This window comes from Poecile atricapillus, chromosome 2 (assembly GCF_030490865.1).
Source record: "Poecile atricapillus isolate bPoeAtr1 chromosome 2, bPoeAtr1.hap1, whole genome shotgun sequence".
Lineage (NCBI taxonomy): Eukaryota > Metazoa > Chordata > Aves > Passeriformes > Paridae > Poecile > Poecile atricapillus.
The window spans coordinates 13,689,002-13,709,123 of record NC_081250.1 but is presented as its reverse complement, the minus strand read 5'-3'; the positions used below and the strand labels follow the sequence as shown (position 1 = coordinate 13,709,123).

General features: G+C 38.7%; 1 protein-coding gene across 15 annotated transcripts in view; it reads right to left on the bottom strand.

Annotated features, from left to right (window-relative positions):
- Window positions 1-20,122, bottom strand: part of PARD3 (par-3 family cell polarity regulator) — a 446,575-nt gene that overhangs the window by 296,483 nt on the left and 129,970 nt on the right. The gene's annotated exons all lie outside the window — the stretch shown is intronic.

Here is a 20,122-nt window from a genome sequence, read left to right as displayed (position 1 = left end):
TCTCTTGCGACATTTCTTTAGTCAGATTTATAGAGATACTCTGTATCTGTTTGACAGCAACTTCTCCAAGAAAAGTTTGAAATCTCAAAATCCATTTAGAACTTTACCAAGTCTCTAATTTAATAAATATTTACTAAATCTGTGTTTACTGCTGCAAGAAAAATAGGAAAACACCACAGTGATTTTTGATAAACCTGAGATATTTTTCCACTATAGATGATTTCATGCATTTGTTTGAAACAAATAATTTATCCCAATTTATCCTTAGTAACATACTGAAAGAGATAATGCTAGCTCTTATACACATTTCATTTTAGAACTTAATTTTCAAGAAGAAGAAAGAAGTTTTAAGGATAGAAGCATTCTGTAGCCTGCAAATGAATCTGTAATATAATATTTGAAAGACATTTCCAAGAAAGCATTATATTCTTCTGTCCAAATTGGTAGGGTAAACAGAGCAAATCAATTTAAACCTATCATGGACTCTGCAAATTGTTTATTCTGTTAGCACAACAGCTAGAACTTTATGTAACCAAAAGGCACCAGAGGTCATTTTCTCTTTTTTTTAAAAGCAATTTCAGCATCATCTTAGCCAAAAGATTTTAATAATAGTCCCTTTACTCAAATTTAACTTACATAAGCATCAATAAAAAATTTTAAAACCACAACTCTAAGTCCAAGTGAAAACCACTTGGGAATTCAGCTTTTGAAAGTACTCTTCAGGCATTTACTCTTTTTCACCAGTCATTTTGAAATTACAGAGTAGTAAACTTCTGCCAATAATTCCATATCTAATGCAAATTTAGGCTCAGGCATGCAAAAAAAAGAAAGAAGAAACTAGTAATGGATAAAGGATCCATGCTCTCTCCAGTGCTAGCTGAAAGGTAGGTAGCAGGAGGAAAATCAGACTGCAGCTGCAGACAGCTGGAACACGTTTTTACCATAAAAGTCATTATTTTATGCTTGAGAAATCTACACACAAAAGAGATGTGACAACACCAAAATGTCAGTAGCTCAAAAGTATCGGAAATTTAATTTTCTAACACAATATGAAATATCATTGCTTACAAAAATATGCTTCTAAAACTTTACTCATAACTCTCTTACTGTTTTATAGCAAGCTAATTACCAATCTCCAGCAACTGAAAATAAACTAATCCACAAGTGAAGATCTGTAAGTTATTCCAACAAAAGACAAATCGTTTAAGAATCCTAGCATGAAACATCAAATCTTTTGTCCTTTGCATGTCATATATCAAGATAAATCCCCCAATTACATTTTATTCCTTTGAGGCTGATTGAAAAATAATTTTTGATGCATGCAGCTGCAAGTATTTAGATATATATATATATAAAATATATTAATTATATATATATGCAAAAAAGGTATGTGCATATAAATCTCCATATATATTATCTCCTACTCTAAGTTGCCTCCAGCTTTTTGCCTATTCCAGACAGTCTACATCTATAACTTCAGAACATCTAAAAATAAATGTTTCTTATTTCAAGCTTAGCTTTTGATCTTATCCGTTTTTTGCAGGTATTCACAGTTTTGACAGCATCAAAACTTCAAAAGGCTTCAGTTCCATTAAAAGGCATACCAAGTTGTAACATTTTTTCAGCGTGAAGAAACACAAGCCATGTTAGTCTTCCCCAAATCTAATTAGCATTAGGAACACAGGTTAGGAAGTTTGTTGTAAAACAGCACTACAATGGTACAGTAGCCATCTGGACTACAATAGCTCAATCCTCATAATGAGCTAGAAAGTCTTTGGGACTGGAAGACTTAATGCAAATAAACACTCTTGAATCTTGATTTCCAGACCCTGGTATGCCATTCTACAAGACTGTGAGCTTGTGGGAAACAAGGACAGCCAAAACATCTTGCACTATATTATGATATCAAGCATTTATCTCTGATTTCTTCAACACCCTTTATTTTAATCAAAGGAGATTATTCAAGGAGAGGAATTGTACTGCTGGAGGCCCAGATCACACCTTGACTACGGTTCTTGCGAGAACAAGAAACAAAGCAAAAAACTTTCAGAGACACCTTACACAATGTGGTAGGAACCACAGGAGTAGGTCACTGGAGCTATGAAGAATTCATTGCTGCAGGAATCCACAGAGATAAACACTGCTCTGTGCCACGGAAAAAGCCTCTTGATGAGTCACATTTCAAGGCCACAGAGATGTCTTTAATTTGGCAAAGAATGGAGCACACATTTCTAGACCAGCTTTTATCAGCCTTAAGTCTGGTATTTTGCTGGACTTTAGAATGTCAGATTTACAGCAAGAGAAGAGAACTAAGATGACTGTCTTTTCCGGAAACATCATCTTTACTGGCAGGAGACCGCTTCCATGTTGATCCTTTTCTTCTTTAATAAGAAATAAATGACTGAAGCTACCCTAATCTTTTGAGAATCACTCTTTTAGTTCCATACCTCAAATGAGCTGCGCCTCGTGTTCTCTGTCCTTCAGTTTTAGATCTCATCACCTGCAGCGACCTGAGAAACTCATCATAACATCCACTCTTATGCATAAATGAACAGAAGGACTGAACAAACCATAATGATGCATTCATAAAGAAAATATCTACTGATAGCTGACCACTATCAGCTCTTCAAAAGAACTTCCATCAAAATTCAGTGAATGCTGATGCCATTTGGTTTAATTTTACTTTCCTTTGTGAAAGACAAATCCACACCACAGACCAAATATCATATCAACAACAGTTAATAAATAATTATATTTTATCCACCCCATATTCCATGGGACCTCAACTTGAATACATCAAAGACATAAGAATATGGTTTAATAGGTTACAGTACTTTTAATCACCTGAGCCAACAGGACTATCTGCATTTTTCAATCACTGAACTAAAAATCTGCAAATAGGAAATAAAATCAAGCAAAAACAAACCACCTTGTCACCCCAAAACAAATTTAATAAACGACAGCTTAACTTAGATTGGCGTGCTTACATTTCTTATTGTCATATGGCAAAAGCAACAGGAAGGTGAGAAGTTTTATTATCATTATTTATCACAGTAAGATGGCACAGGCAGTGTCATCAGTTTGAATAATATAAGAGTTTGGTCCCTAATATATGTATACAACATTTTTCAAGAAAAAATAAGTTTCAAATATTCATTAATACATTCAGATATAAAAACAGCAGCTTTGTTTGGATCTTAATTTATGGAAGGTTAATCCCATTTCAGCAATGGAATTAAAGTCTTCAAATGGTCAACTGCATAAACTACTTTTTTAACTTCACAACAAGAAATACAAGCAATTTTGTGTGAATTATCAACAAAAGATACAATTATTTTAAAAAACAACAGCATTCAGTGTTTGATCAACAGTTTTTCTCTTTTAGAAATACAAAACTGCAGTAAAACTCAACAATTATCCCAGCTGTAAAGAGCATACTTGTGATCGTTTGTGTATTTCAAGAGGTGTAAGGGATTTTTTTATTGCCATCCTTATCCTCTGAAGACAAAAAAATATAGGAGTACTGTTTAAAAAACAGCAACTTGATGCTCTTCTCTTTTGACTGATACAGAGTCTTTCCACAGCAGACAGACAATGAAGGGAGAGTAACATGATATTTTTTTTTGCTAAATATGTTAGCTGCATGAAGCAAATGCCAAATAGAGAAATTATAGCCTGAGATATCAAAACAAAGTTTTACTGAGGCACCTTTGTATCTGGGGTAGGATGAGGGCATTCCAGCCTATGACTGCATTCTGCCCTCTATAACACCAGGCTGTACTGAATTAATTATAATCCAGCATCTTGTTCTTTCTAAAAGAGAGGATGAGTTTCTCTATTTCTCTGTCTGGGATTCCACACATGATGCTGAACAGGTTATATTTACTTTAATAAATAAAAGGCAAGAAGATTGATTTATTTTAATATTGACACAGCAGCAGCAGTCTGCATTCCAACATTAATTATTACAATTTCCATCTATTCTAAAGTAATTAAAAATTAGTAAACACATATGCAGTCTTAATTAATAGACTAGATTAAGCACTTGAATGTTAATTAACTGGATTAAAAAACTATTTCCACCAGAAATGGCTGTTTATATTTTCATTAAGTACTACTATCACATAAACCAATTCATCACTATCAAATGCTCTGATCAGGTCATCTCTCTTCAGCACCAAACCACAAAACCAGAAATCCTCCACTTCAAAGAAATCCATAAAGCTAGAAACTTCTGCTGTATTTTTCCACCACTATGATAAGATTGTCAAAAAGATCACTTGAATTTTGCATATTCCTAAGAACTTGTCCAAAATTTGCTAATTCTTTGGTGATATTTATTGATGAATCTGATACTGGCTCATCAGTAGGCACCAGCAATTATTTCAGATTTATTTTAATATCAGTGAGGATTACAGCTCCATTCTCCTGCTAGAAAGACAGAAACTGATACTCCAGCTTTCATACCCTCTGGATTTTACAGAGGCTCTACACTTCTTATCCACTCTTTTTAACACTGAGTGAAACTGAAATCACTCACCTTTTTAGATTATTAGGAGCCATTTTAAATATCTGGTTTCTTCTCACCAGAAGGACACTTAGGAGATCAATTCATGCAAGAATGTTCCTAATTTGTTCTGGCTGTTCAGTGGCCAATTGCTCAGTAGTTAATCTGCTTAGCAAACCATAGTATCTGGATCCCCCTGGCTGAACCCTGCACTTCCTCTCCTGGTCTATACAACTTCCAGATGTGGTCTTTCCTTTCACAGCTGCTATGGTCTTCTGACATTTATGCTCTCCTGCAGGATGGCCATCCATGGACAAAACTGCCTTTCACACAAGATGACCTTTTTTTGACTCCAGGAGAACAGAGAGCATAGACCTGAGACAGCTCCAAGTGATGGAGCAGCTCAACCACACCTCTGGTATCAATGATTCTGGTTATCAGTTTACGCTTAAAAACTGAACCTTTTCACAGGGGACTTATGGTTCTTGAAAATAGATTTTGATGGTTCAAAAAAGACTCTAAAATATAAATTAGCCTTGTGAAAATACCTTCCTCTAAAGTAGCCACTTCAAGCATTTCCTTCAACATCCCATGCCAGAGGGTTAAGGCCAGCCCTGTCCCCCAGTCCCACTGTGTAGGTCTGTCTGCACTCACTGTGACAGCCACGGGCTGCTGATAAGGGAGATTTCAACCCCTCTCACAGCATGGCCATATGTTTTCAGACATGCAGCAAGTTCCTGGGGAGAGGACATAGAGAAGGCTGGCAAACAATTTAAACATGGCATCCTTTCCTCATAAAAAGCATTTCTAGTCTCAAGCAAGACTGTACAGTGAACTAACAAGGCACCAACAGAACTGGCTACACACATCCTCTGCAAACAGCACAAGTGAGGGAGATGGAAAGAGAATATAAGCACAGCTCTCTAGCAACTCTTGAGGACTGGCAAAAACCACTTATAGACTGCACCAAGGCAGTCTATGTATTACTCAGTCCATGTTACAATGCAGAACTAAGGAGCAGCTGTTTAATAAGGCCCAGCAGTAAATCAAATTTCAGCTAATAGCACATCAGACTCCATAACATCCCAAAACACAAGTCACTTGTGAATGAACAGATGAGTGTAAGGGAAAAAAAAAAAACAACATAAATTCAGGCAAATCTCTAGCAAGGGAGTAGCCAATTATTATTTAGAAATGAAAGAAACTAAATACAAAATCAATTCATAGGTTTTTCTGATGACTGAACTGACTTTAATAGCCCCATGGCAGACCCAAATTCTTATCATTCCTTGAGCTTCACTTTTCTACATGGCTCATTAAAAACCCATTTAAATATAACTACCATTTCAATGAGCTAGTAAGAGAAAATACAGAATAGGTATTTTCACAATAATACACTACTACCCACAGATAATAAAAAAAACTTTAAAAAAAATCAATTAGCAAAATAGCAGCATCTAGGGTCATTCTGTGCTGGATGTGATGTGCAATCTGGGCATCCCCTCTACAGACCTAGACATCACAAAGCATTTTTAAAGGAGAAAAAGGTCAAGTACCATTTCAATTTAGGATAAGCTGTAGCACAAACAAACCTCTATAATTTCAAGAAAATCATCACCTGTCCTAATTAATCATCTCAGCCATGAAACCAGAACTAGCTTTTCATAAAACTTTTCAAAGTAAAATAGCTGGAAGGGAGCCAAACAAAGAACTTTTCACAATCAGCTTACTGCATGAAAAATAATCACAGAATCACAGAATTATTTGGATTAAAAGGGACCTTGAAGATCATCCAGCTCCAACCCCCCTGCCATGGGCAGGAGGACCCTTCACTAGAGCTCCATCCAACCAGGCCTTAAACACTCCCAGGGATGGGGCATCCACAACTTCGGGTAACATGCTCCAGTGCCTGACCACCCTCGAAGTAAAGAATTTTTTTCCTAATATGTAATCCAAACCTACTTTCAGTTTGAATCCATTCCCCCTTGCCCTGTAACTGCATACCCTTGTAAAAAATCCTTCTCCCTCTTTCTTGTGGGTTCCCTCCAGGTACTGGAAGGCTGCAATTAGGTCACCCTTAAGCTTTCTCTTAAAATTCTCATAAAATTTAAGCTCTTAAATTCTCAGGCTGAACAATCCTAATTCTCTAAGCCTTTGCTCACAGGAGAGGTGCTCCATCATCCCTCTAATCATCTTGGTGGTGTCACTTCAACAGGTCAATGCTGTTCCTGTGCTGGGACCCCAGAGCTGGATGCAGCACTGCAGACAGGACTCACCAGAACAGGGCAGAGCAGCAGAATCCCCTCCCTTGTCGTGCTGCCCACAGGGCTTTGGATGCAGCCCAGGATGTGCCTGGCTTTCTGGGCTGTGAGTGCACACTGCCAGCTCAGGTCCAGCCTAAATCACTTCCCTGAGCCTGCTGGCTACAGACTTGCTCATACAGCCCAGGGTGGAGCTGGTCATCTTTACCACAAGGGCACTGCTGATCCACATTCATCAGATTCTCCACCAGGCCTATCCTACAGGAAGCAGCCTCCCAGCCCACACTGCTGAGAGGGGTAATTCCAGACCACATGCAGGACTCTGCATTTACCTATGCTGAATGTAATCCACTCCCTCAAAACCTCATGAGATAAAATAACCAGTGCTGGAAAATACATCATAGGTCTCAGGGAAAGTCGTTCCCAAACCTGCTGACTAAGTAAGCATCCCTTGTTTTCAAACACTCAACGTAACACACCAAGTTAAATCATATCTGCAAGATCAAAATTCATCTATTGATTTGAAGGATACTTTAATTTTACAGGTAGTTTTAAAATCTTCTGCTTTCATGATTCTTTAAATCTAAGAAATTATTCTGAAGTAAATATACACGCTTTTTATTAAAACATTGCTTTAGATTATTCATTTCCCATGGCACTTTGATCAGAGAAATTCTAGAATCAATATTAAATTGCAATCTAATCCTCTCCCAGTAGGAATTAAATGCAGTTTTAGGTACTATCCTGTAAGTTCCCATACTACTAAAAATACTTCAAATATATTTAAAGTGTTAAAATATTTAAAATACTAAATTCATACTATGGATATTTAAAAGATTTCTTTTTTTCCTCTTCTCCCCCTTATGTCTGGGCAACAGTCTAAAAGCAAGCATGAGTGTGGCACCCTGGAAAAGGTATTTGTGTATATTCTGTCTGAATTGCTCTTGACCTGACCTCCACGGTGTAAATCAGGCTGAGGCTTAGACAAAGAAATAAAACAACTGAACAGAGTTAAAATTATTACAAAGACTAGTAGCAGTAGCTGACAGTGAGCTGCCTGCTTGCTTGGAGGGATTTGGCTCTCCATGACCTCACCCCTTGACTGTACCAGACACCACTTGTACATACAATGTACCGTCTGAGAGCTGAACTGCCAGCCCACAGGTACAGACCGACAGACAAACACAAGGACAGACAGAGCACACAAAGAATATCCTGCAAAGCCCTTCTGTCGTGCTTACCTGCCTAAACCTATTGCATGGACACAGCAAGTCCAGCACCAGGGCTGGATCTTGGCCATCCAAAGGCATCCACGCTGGTCAGCTCTTACAGACAGCCCAGAAATGCAGAAACACCCCACATTTCTTGAAGCTGACACAACAGGGAGAATGACAGTGCAGCCAGAAGGTGAGTTTCTCTTCAGCAGGGCACGCTCACCTGGCCAGGAACAGGTCTAGAAGCCCCAGTTTGTTACTTTTGGTCATGCTTCTGAAAGCTGCATTTCTGCTGCAGACATGCTAAGGAACACTACACAAGCTCTGCAATTAGCCACTGATGCCAGCCTTCTCACTGGAAACATTCATCAGCAGTGGTACCCACAGCTGTTAAGCTAAACCCTGCTGAAAGGGTGGGCAGTGCCATCACTGCACCCTGACCTCACGGACAATGGAGTCAGCCATGGAGTCCAAACACGAGAAATGCTGCAGACACATCTCACTGCAGAACTGCTTTGGTTAAGGTTATGGACTAAAGACATTTCCTAGCTTCCAACAAAAAGCAGAACTATGGTTAAGAATGCAAGAAGAGAGAACATCATCCCAATTTCTTCTAAAGAATTTTTTTCTTTTATGCTTCTCAGCAAAAATTAAGATACTATGCTTAGGAGAGGTTTGCTTTCCACAATTGTTACAAGCCCTCCATATAAGATGTACAAAAATGCTTAAATCCATGCTTGTTTGGGCTATGAGAACAGCTGGAGAAAATATCTCTGTCCTAAATAGGATAGTTTTTCAATCACAAGGTTTTTATCACGGTATTTTTTAATGGGTTGTTTCTTCACCATTGCTCCCTTTGAAAGCATATATAATACTTTTCTGTATATGCTGCCCTGTTATTTTCTTAAATCCTTGATTTATACAGAAAAGATTTCTTCCAAAATCCTTTTGTACCAACAGTCCTCTTGTTCACGGCTAAGGAGGTACTCTGCAAAATTACCACAATATGTGATTTACCACGGTATCTCCTTAGCTCATTTTAAAAAGAAATTGGAAAGAATTCTATCCATCCTGGCTTTAAAGTGGTGCATGAAGAAAACATCATTTCAGAAGAGAGAGTGCTGTGCTTGGGAAGTAGTTGGGTCACATCTGAGCGTGTGAATAAGCCAATTTCATCCCCTCCATTTTTGACTCCTCAGCACAAATGAGTACATGTGAACCACACTAAGGACAATGATGTCAGTATTACCTTCAAAACAATTTTACACTTTTAGAGCACACTATGAAAATCTGCCTTCTTACAGGACAAGGCTCAAAAGGATACCCTGACTGTACTTCATGTACTGAGCTTGTGGTATGGGATGACTCTGCAGGTCTGCAGATTTCCAAGTCAAAAGCACAGACTGTACAGGAGTTCAGTATTTTATTCCTGCCACAGAGGTCAGCAGTTAAGCAGTGACGCTATCCAGTAAGTAATCCAGACACTGGGTTATTAGAGGGGCTGGTGTCACATAGCAAGATATATTGCTGAAATAAAAATGTATTAAATCTTAACAGTCGTCTCATCTGTCATTGGGAGCTGCAGTCACTGAGTACCGAAAAAGAAATGGTTTCAGATACCTCCAAAAAAAGACCATGCTTCCATTGCTCTGCTACAGGATCAAAACAGCAGCATTAAATTCTAAGATTTTAATTTCAGCTGAGGTACAAAAAGGTAACTAGTTAGTTAAAGCACAGGACAATTTTTGCAAGCTTATTAAACTTCAAGAAAATAGACTTTGTAAAATACAGCTCTTCATTTTATATAGCGTGTGCTGTTCAGTGTAATTTGCATGCAAAAGCCAGGAGAATGTGATTAAAAATACCCATCTAGAGACACAGATGAAAAACTTCAAACATTTTCTGATTCCCTTCTGTTCCACTCATTATTTCAATACCTCACTACAACAAAGGAATAGATAACACTTGTCCTTGACACTAGCCTAAATTATCTTCAGTGTGCAATACAATACCGATTAAATTAGGCTTATTTTAAATAAACGTCAAGGTCTGTTCAAAAGGTAAAACTGTGTGCCTTATGCCTTTTGTATGACACATCCCCTCCCCACCCCCCAAACTTTTCAGAGGTCTGAAAAACAATGAGATATGATGGGGTTTTTTAACTTCATTATCTAGATTAAAAAAAAAAACCCAACACATCAGAGAGAATCATTTAACATTAACATTTAGGACAAGAATAACAGTATTCTTCATTTTGTATAATGACAAAAATAACCAGCACATTAGACAATAATTCTTGCCTCCCTTCTTTAAATAAGGTTCTAAAATATCCTAAATGCAAATGACTGCTTGTTCCCTTGTGACTGTTTTTATTACTTTAATAAGTAACAATAGTGAAAACACAGCAACTTAACTTACATTAGGGCTATCCATAATTCATATATACATAATTCAGAACATCCAAAATTAAGAATAAAAGGTAGCTGTCCAACAGCACTGGGCTGATTGCAAATGACACATGTCAGGGGATCCATGGAGGTTGTCCCATCCTGTGGCAATCCCCAGAGATAGGATCTTGACTCACCACAGCTACTATGTGAACTTATGCCAAATACAGAACTCTGCTCTTAAGTAAAACACACTCCTTAGATAACATTTATAGTCCAGAAAAGGAGAGAATCTGCCTAAACACCTTTAGGTTTTCTACAGCTAAGAAGATTACAGTGATCTCTGTATGTATTTCAAAAAGCCTGCTCATCCACATCCAGGTGGATTTCCATCTACCACACACTAGTTTATTTCCCACAAAATACCAGGTTTAATGACTTAGTAGCACAGCCCCAGGGATATTCACTAAAACCTGGGCTCCCAATGCCAAAACCATTTTCAAAATATTCTGGAGTCACTTTTTCAACAGTATTTTGGCAGAGAAGGTCGTGGAAGGGCATTCCATGTATTTTCTCCTCATAAAATTGCTAGAAATCAGGTGCCCAGGTAATTCTGAGATTCTTCTTTTAAAAGCCACCTGGCAACTTTTCAAATCTGTCCTCATAAGTCCCTATGAACACAAACAGGGGGAAAAAAAAGCAGGAGGAAGAAAGAGTAAGAAGGGAGAAACTCAGAAGGAGACTAGCAGGTTAATACCATCACATCCATCTTGAAAACATATTCACTGGTAGTCAAGTGCTTTTCTTTCTTCGAAATTCAGGAATGACCAGTAAAGTACATCTCTGATATTACTATAACAATAATTTTCCATCAGTCTGTGATTCTTGACTACTTGTTGCAGAAGCCTCCACCTTGCAGCACTCCATCTTTACATAGGGATGTAGTGCATTATAACCAAAGAAATAGGAACATAAATCACTGTGGAACTGGTACCAGTGCAACTATATGACATGGATGAATAAAACAAACAAACAAAGAAAACAAAACAAAAAAGAAACAAAAACAAAAATCTTGTAAATAAATAAATACCCAAAAGAGAAATTACAGTTGCATGCATCATCATTATTTCAAGCTACCAAATTTGGGACCAGACTATCATTCTTACATTTTACCTTGACTCACCCCACATCCATAAAACACTTTTTTCGACACATAATAAAAGTGTAGTGCAGCCTAGGGAAGGAGACACAAGCATTGCCAAAACCCATCAGCTGCAACTTGTGGACAGGGACTGCACTGAAAATCTCAAAACAGATCCCTTCCATTTTGTAGGTGCCCTAATGTTCTACCATCTCCTCAGGGCTCATCTAGCCTATATTTCTCCTCTCTTCTCTCCCAGAAAAATTAAGGCTATAAAAGTAGCTGACATCTCATACCAGGCCAGCAGGCCTGTCCCTGGTTGAAGTGTCTGTATTTCATAGTGACTTCAAATATTGTTGTAAGGTTATTAAAATCATTCATGATTTTATCTGTGCCAAATGGATCATTACACTGTCAACACTCATCTTTATTATGCAAAAATATGCAGAACTTAACATCTTTTGTCGAGCTGGCAAAACAGTATATTCAGTAGTAACTCTGTTTTTCATTAAATTTTGCACAAGGTTAAAGAGTGTGTGGAATCTGATTGCCAAAGTCTCCATTCAAAAGCATCACACAAAACAAGCTGTTTGACTCATGCACCAAAAGATTATTTATTTATAACCCACAGATAAATAAATTCTTCTGATTAATTTATAGTTTCCTTTAATTTTTACAAATATAAGTTAAAGGTTGCAATTTTGGGGGTGGGGGAAGGCAAGATCTTTTGTTCTTTCCTTTCTTTTTTCATATTCTTCTGCATGCACCTAACAATTCTGCTTGATAGAAACTGTCCACAAGCTACAAGGCTATCTCCAATCTTGCCTCCTACCTTCCACTGTTCTCTAAATGTCTTTCAGCAGAAGCAGAAGTAAATTCAATCTGGTTACCTCTTGCAAAAGTATAATTTCTTGGGAAGCTACAGCCATCTTGAAATAGCTTTTCTGACTGTCTCATTAAATCTTCATTTAATTCTTCTTTCTTTGCATTTCTCCTGCCACATTTAATTTTTGCAATTCTATGAATTTTTAGAAAGCCTTTTTGGGGTGCAGTTTGTATTTTGGTGCCACACAAAGCAGATACATTGCACAAGGCTAACACAGGTAGCTGGGTAAATTATGCTGTCAAAAGTCATTAACATTTAAAAGGACTAAACAGAGGAAGCAGATAATACCTCCCAGATCTGCTTTTAATTAAAACATCTTAGCAATTATTATTAAAAGGCAAAGACTGAAAATGAGAGACGGCATGGCTTCTGAAGAGAATAGTTTTTACAGTTTTCATTCGGGGTCACCTTTTCTCATGTGCAAGACCACTTTTAAATTACCTGCCTCACCGGAGACTACTCACTTATTAAAAGAACTTTGCCCACACTAAAACAAAAAAATACATTTTTAATCAGAAACATTTATGCATTTGTTACTGTTTCAAGTGTCCTTGCTTTAGGATAATGTTGCCCCTCACTGAAAGCAAACGGTATTTAAGTCTTGCTTCCTAATTGTTGTATCCCAAATGATTTCTCTACTTTCCAAAATAATTACCAAACATTACATCACCTATGCTAAAACAGTAAAAGGGTAATACCATTGAACCCCATAGTAGGTAAAATGAATAGCACATACCAGAAAAGTCTAACACTTGTAGCCTTTGCACATAAATCAAACTGTGTTACGTATTCTGACAGCTCCATCTAGCCACAGCTACACAAAGGTAACCTTATCCCAGGCACAATGAATTAATTTACATTCAGCACATACCAGCAATTGCAAAAACTCTTGTGGTCAAAAGTGTCCCTTCCAAAACAACTGTATTGTTTAACAATTAGATTAACACTTGCATGATCGTATCTGTGCTTCAGGTTACTTGGGTTTCAGAGAAAAACAGAATCAGAAAAGTCATGGTTTAAAAGGCCCCAAAATTAGAGCATCTGGATAATGTCAGGAACAGATGCTGAGATCAGAACTTGGCAGAAATTCCTGAGATGGGAACCTCAAACGTCTTGGGGAGAACGCAGAGCGAAATGGGATATAATGCAAAAATGAAAGCACACAGAGTGTGAGAGGCAGCGTGCAGGCCATGCACATCTGATGGAGCAGATGAGCAAGAAAAATAGCAGAACAGTCGGCTGCCAGGGTGGGGGCAAGAGGATGGAAGCCTCCTTGTCATGAAGCTCCAGCACTACCAGGGTACAAACCAGCAGCTCCCAGAGCAGCCCCTGGAAAAGGAGCTAACTACCATAGGTATCCTATGTTCTGTCTGCCCATGTGTGTATATGTAAGTTCAACATACTAAAATAATTTGAGGAGAGGAATTGTCATTTCCTTATATATTCTTATTTTCTACAATACCAGCCACTCTTGACCCGACTGTTGCAAAGATCAGGCAAGGCCCTTAAAAGTGATCCAACTTTTGGACACAAAGAATGGCTGTAACATCTTCCTCAGAAAACACTGCAGGGTACTGAATTACACTTTGATTAGACCTAACTTTAGGCACACATATTTGAAAGCAGTGGCTTGAGACTATATGATGAACAGAGGCAATACATCTCCTTATCATATCCATAATCATTATCATAATCATTATCAAATTCCTTATGAGAAGTGGCAAATGGCTGGAAAATATTTTTTTTAGCATTTTGAGCTGTAGCAAATACAATTTACAGATCAATGATAAAACATTTTGTCTTTAAGCTGATCTAAATTAAAATTTTAAATTACATTAGTTTACCAAGAGTACTTGAGCTGTGCTAAGTCCCTTAAAACTCCAAGTGATAAATCCTCAAGTTTCAAACATGTAATATTTCTACGTTACATTTAATTCCAAAATAACTAATGCAGAAGAAAAGGAGATTAGTCCTCAGAGGTGGACTAGTGCAGCTGCCTAAAAATGTAAACAAATGTAAATCTGTCAGACCACTGTGCTGGTACCAGGACGTGCAGAAGCACTTGCCCCCAGCTAACACGTAAAAAGATCAATCCAAACCGAAATTTTAAATTCCCTTAGAAATTACACATAAAGAAAATGCAGTTATCACTACATGCCAACTCCTACAAATTCTCCCTCAGCCTGGCAGTGAGCAGAGCAAAATCAAAAGGCAAAGAGCAGAGGGGCTGCACATCTCCTAGCCCACTCCATCCACACGTGATGCCAATCACAACTGTCTTTCAAAATTAACCTCAGTAACAACAACAATCTTAGGATGCCATTATTACATTGAGCTCCAAAGATGGACTCACTTCCTGCGCCCACTAGGCATCTACATTGAATGTTCTGGTATAGATATTTCTGAGATGGGAAAGGCAAACACCACCTGGATTGTCTCCACCATCCTTTCCCATTCAGGCATCAAGGAGAGATAGGAGGAAAAGAGGAAGAAAAAAACAAACAACAAACTAGAGAGGAAAGAGAAGCTACTCTGTACTGGAACATGTCTTTTTTATTTTGGCACTGGTAGTTTAGCATTGTCCAATACAGATATTTTATTATCTCAGATGCTTTGGTGCTTCTCAAATGTGAGTGGAGAATACACATGTGCACTTACGTAAGGGAAGAATTGTGTAAGCATTGGTATAAAAAACAGCTGTATCACAGCTCCCTGCACCAGGCAGTGGACAGGTAATGTACTTTTTTCTCTGGAAGCATGTATATTGGCAGCATTAAAAGGTAACAAGGGCGGAGGTGGGAGCAGCACAGGCAGCAATGCCAAGGCAAAGTGAAAACTGATAGCGTGGGATGCAGGAGTGGAGATTTCAGGGCCAGCTCAGAAGGAATGCAGCGAATGCAGCACTGGAATTAAAGCACATGATTCACGTTTACACATGCTACCAGCAGAGAACAGATAACAGCGATGTATCTCAGAGCCAGCACACAAAAAGCAGCCTCCCCCACCCCTTCATGGTGGGATTTAGAAGCCATCAGTTTACAGCAGAAATTCAGGAAATAAATTGAGCAAATTGAGAAGCAGACACGACAGTCACTTCTTCTGAGGCCACTTACTTCTGCCCCCAATAACAGCACTGTGCCTAATCTCTCCTCACTCTCCTATCACTGCCAGAAAGCTGTGATCTTTATACATATTTCTATTCGTTCTTTATCTGTTGCCCTGCATGAATAAAGTTTGGTTTATGAGTTTATTTCAGGCCTGTTAACAGCTATATTCCTTCAGTTCTAATTTCGCAAATTGGATCCTGAAAATGCTAGGAGGATCCAATCAAGGCTTCGGTATGTTAAGTATCCTTTGAGAAAACAACTGAGCATCATTATTTTGATTTTCCAACAATCCTTACCACAAGTAAACTTTGGCTCTACTTGGAGCTACTTACATGCTTGTTTCACTCCACTCCTATCCCTAAAGCTCCCGAGTAAAGGAACTTTCTTAAGTATCTGAATTCCTACAGTCACGGACCAGCAGGTGAACCTACTCATAACCTGGAGAATAAACTGTGGCCCTGGTGTGAATCACTGCAGAGCTGAAGCACCAGGTGGTCAAGAAGACAAGTGTTTCTAAGAACTCAATTCAGTGTTTTGCACTGCTCTTTCAAGCAAGAATACTGCACATGTCATGTCTTCTGGATACATGTCCTGCGTTCTGGATTCACACAATGCACCTTGACACTCCATTCTTCCCAAAACAGGGGCCATGGTATATGCCCAGCCCAGAAGGGAATGTGTAACGTTTGTATAAGGGAGAGGTTGCTCCCCCTCAGCTGACTGCACAGAAGTGGAAAACCACAGGGAAAGGTGGGTGAAGAAAAGCAAAGCATGCTCAGCTTTCAAAGGCAGAGAACAGCCTGGATCACTGACCAAGCCCCTTAAAAAAAACCCAAAAAACTTTTGAGAGTTGTGAGCAAAAGCAATCAACAGTTCAATATAGGCTACTCTGAATATTACATTGGAAGTACATTGGAATCTAATTTACACTTTGCTGATCCAACGTACTTTTCCATTCACCTTGCAGCAAACACTTCCTAAGAGAAAGCCCTGAATTCGAACTGTTAGAACAGTTTCTAAATACTGCTAAAAAAAAACATACTGATTTAACAGCATGCTTGCCTTTTCACCATGTTCACTTTGATCCTAGAAATCTAGTAATACAGAAGAATGAAAAAAATAATCCAAAACAAAGAACCAACAAAAAACCCCATGCCTACATAAGTTAAAAGAATCACTCAACTACAGTACTCAAGCTGTGATTAATTCTCATCAGAAACATACATTTGACCTAATTTTTTACTTTATAACATCAAACTAGGAATGGGGGTTCTCTTTCTAAGAGGTTCACTCAAAGTCCAGTATATCTTGCATGCAACTCTGTCAGGGAGAGACCATTCAAACTGAGCACAAAGACCAGCTTCCTAAACTCCTCCTACAAGGTTTCCCTACAGAACACAGACAAGGAAACAGTACAAGTTTCATTGTTGACAAAAGGCATTTCGTGGTGAAACCTGAAGGGATGCTTCTACTTCCTCCTTCCTCTAATCCCTAAATAACTCTTCGGAAAGCGCAGATCATCTGTCATTTTCTGACCAGTGGGAACCTAATCAGCTGGGATAGGTCATACCTTGAACTGGGTTCCTGACATGGAGGGAGTAAACCTGGGGCCTTGAAAGGTGGGGTGATGGGGGGATGCTGATGGAGTCATCCCAAAATAGGCAGGACCATAGACTTTTAAGGTCAAAACCCCTGTCCTGTGGTCACAATCAGACACCTGCCCCCAGGGAACCCTGTCTGTTGTTAAGTTCACCACATCCCCTGGTCTTTGGATGCAGCCCCTCAGACCATACAGTCCCTGTGGTAATTAAAATATATTTTTGGGCACTCCTTCATACCCATCCCGATTTATTCCCCCATGCTTGAACCAGCTGATGCAGACAACAGGTCTCATAACCCCACTGTGACACTGACCCCTTTGGTAAAAAAAAAAGTAATTTAAGACCAATGACCAACTTTGGGGTGAAAAATTTCACACCAATGTATCATCTGTCTGCTGTGCTCCCCAAAACCTGGGAATTGGTTGGTTAAAAATCCAGAACTGAATCTCCTTCCACCATAACCCCTGAAACTGAGGATGGGGAAACTTTTCTGCAGAAGGGCCCTGCAGCATGGAGCTAGTGGGCAGTACAGAGCCTATCAGGTAACTTTTGGTCTGAGAAAATACACATACAAACAGGCCACAACTGTTGACTTGGTATTAGCCAGACAGGACCTTCCTGACTGCCCAGGGAAGGGCAGGACACTCACACAATTCCACAGTGCAACAATTTGTGCACTGATTTCAGAAGCATGTGCACCCTTCTAAACCAGTGTAAGGAGAGCTGGCCAACATCAGCACCTGTACAGATACCAGAGCTGAAGAAAGAGGAGGGCTACCAGTTACAACCATGGGCTACTGCTGGTTGCTTATAGAGATCCTTTGTATGCTCCTCCTCACGCCTCTTTGTCAAGGTCTAATTCATCAAACAAGAAAATGGAGACTATGCATAAATTTTACATTCTGTGTTAAGTAATTTACCTGCAGTAGGCACCAATACTTGCAGTTCAAACTAAAAGATGCTCTAAAGATACAAATTGTAACTGTATTCAGACTATACTACTTCAGGGAGGCACCTCAGTCACTTCTGCCAGAACCCAGTCACCAAAATCAGCTAAACCCATAGTACTGACTTTGCACACACAAATTGAAAATGTTTTTCTGATATCCCAAAGTCTGGGATTTTGCATGGTTGCTAGCAGAACAGCTACCAGCAAGGAGCACCAAGTACTAATTCAGCAGCCAGACACATTTCCTGCAACCTGGGTACCAAACAGTCTCCTACACACTCAGCTCACTCTATTTAGATCCTGTCATGCAGCAGATTTAATTTTGCAAATTAACCTTAACATTAAACCATTAAAAAAAAATTTCTTTGGTAATATTTTTTCCTGGAGAAGCATTGCATAATTTCAGACACCAATTGTAGATTCTTGTTTTGAGAAACCAGTTTCCTGCATACCAGTTTCTGCAATTCAGTGTGCCTGATGCTGAACGGCTCTCTGGAGGGTGTAGCTATCTTCCACTAGCAATATATACATGAGGATACCAGTTTAACTTCAGCACAATTCTGATGCCTAAAATTAAGAAACATACGTACCCACCTGTGTTACTCAATTGTAAAGACATATGAGAATGGAGAGAAGAAAATAATAATAAACAAAAAGAACATTGTATAATTCCACTTAGGAGTTGTGCTTCCAATTATCAAACTATTAGACATTTAACAAATATGAGAACTAACACCAAGTATCATTTATAACATTTAAGGATAAATCTACAGTATCTATGTTCAGAGGAACAACTACAGTTGTATTGCCTGCAGTGCATTATCTTAACCACATTATTGTTCCTCATTCCTTATTGTTATTATTGTTCTGGATCATAAATCAAGGAACAATAGACTAAAAGGCTACAAAAACATATTTTGTGAAATTGACATGGCTGTTAATAGTGTTCACCAGTTGCTCTCCAGACCAAGGCTGATGTTTTAAGCCTTATCTAAAAGCAAGAAACAAAAGGTTACAAAGTGCTTATAACACCATCCATTCCAGGATCTGATTTTTATTTTGAAGGAGTAATTCAAACTGCATCAAAATGATGCGATAGATCATTTTCACATCTTTGACTCAGCAAACTAATAAGAGTTGACTGTGCTCAAGTAAAAAAATACATGGGTTAGAGACAAAAATTTGGATGGTCAGACAACTTTACTCTTGTATATATGAAAAGATCTTAGATTATTTTGACAAGTGTCCAGCCGAATTAGTCAGACAGGCAAAGAGTCAAGTGTTTATTGGTGTCACACAGAGGACTGTGGAAAGCTACAGCATCATTTTAATTAAACCACTGAAATCAAGTTAGAAAAAAGTCCTGTTAAAGGTACTCATAATCCCCAGAACCATCTACATGACATATGTAACTATAATCACTGACTGCCTGCAGGTCCTAGTGTGGCCCACAGCAGTGCTAACCCTCAGGAATCACACGCAGTCTAGACAAGAGCTGAAAATAATAAGGGGCTGCCTGCCCCAGTTTCCCTGAAATTGTCCGTAATCAGAAAATTAAAGTGACGATTTGATTTTTAGCAACAAAGCCCCATGCAACTCTGAGCTGAAACTGCCCCTCACAGGCACTTAAAAGGAACACAGCCCAATTTTTGTTTGCAGGTCATTGTAGATACGACCCAGTAATGCAACCAAGTATAACTCTGCCTTCCGTAGTAGAATTCCCCACCCACTTACACTCTGACAATCAACCAGGAAAGAACTTCTTAACTATGGCAGAACTGCCACTACAGCAGCTTCGGGAGACAGACGGGACTGAAAAAGCAGGTGTCTCTTTAGATTTAGGATTCCAGATTTGTCTGTCCATTATTAATGATCCACCTACTGTGTTCTTGTGAAATATGAATATTTTCAAGCACTTTAAAATCACATTCATCAGCAGTTTTACATTAAAGATTCCAGTATTAGACTATGTGACTGAGGTGGAGAACAGATTCAGGCAGCTGGGAGTGACAGAGAAGAAAAGCAGTATTAATATGGGCAGCAGTTCCTTTCTTCACACCACTGCTACC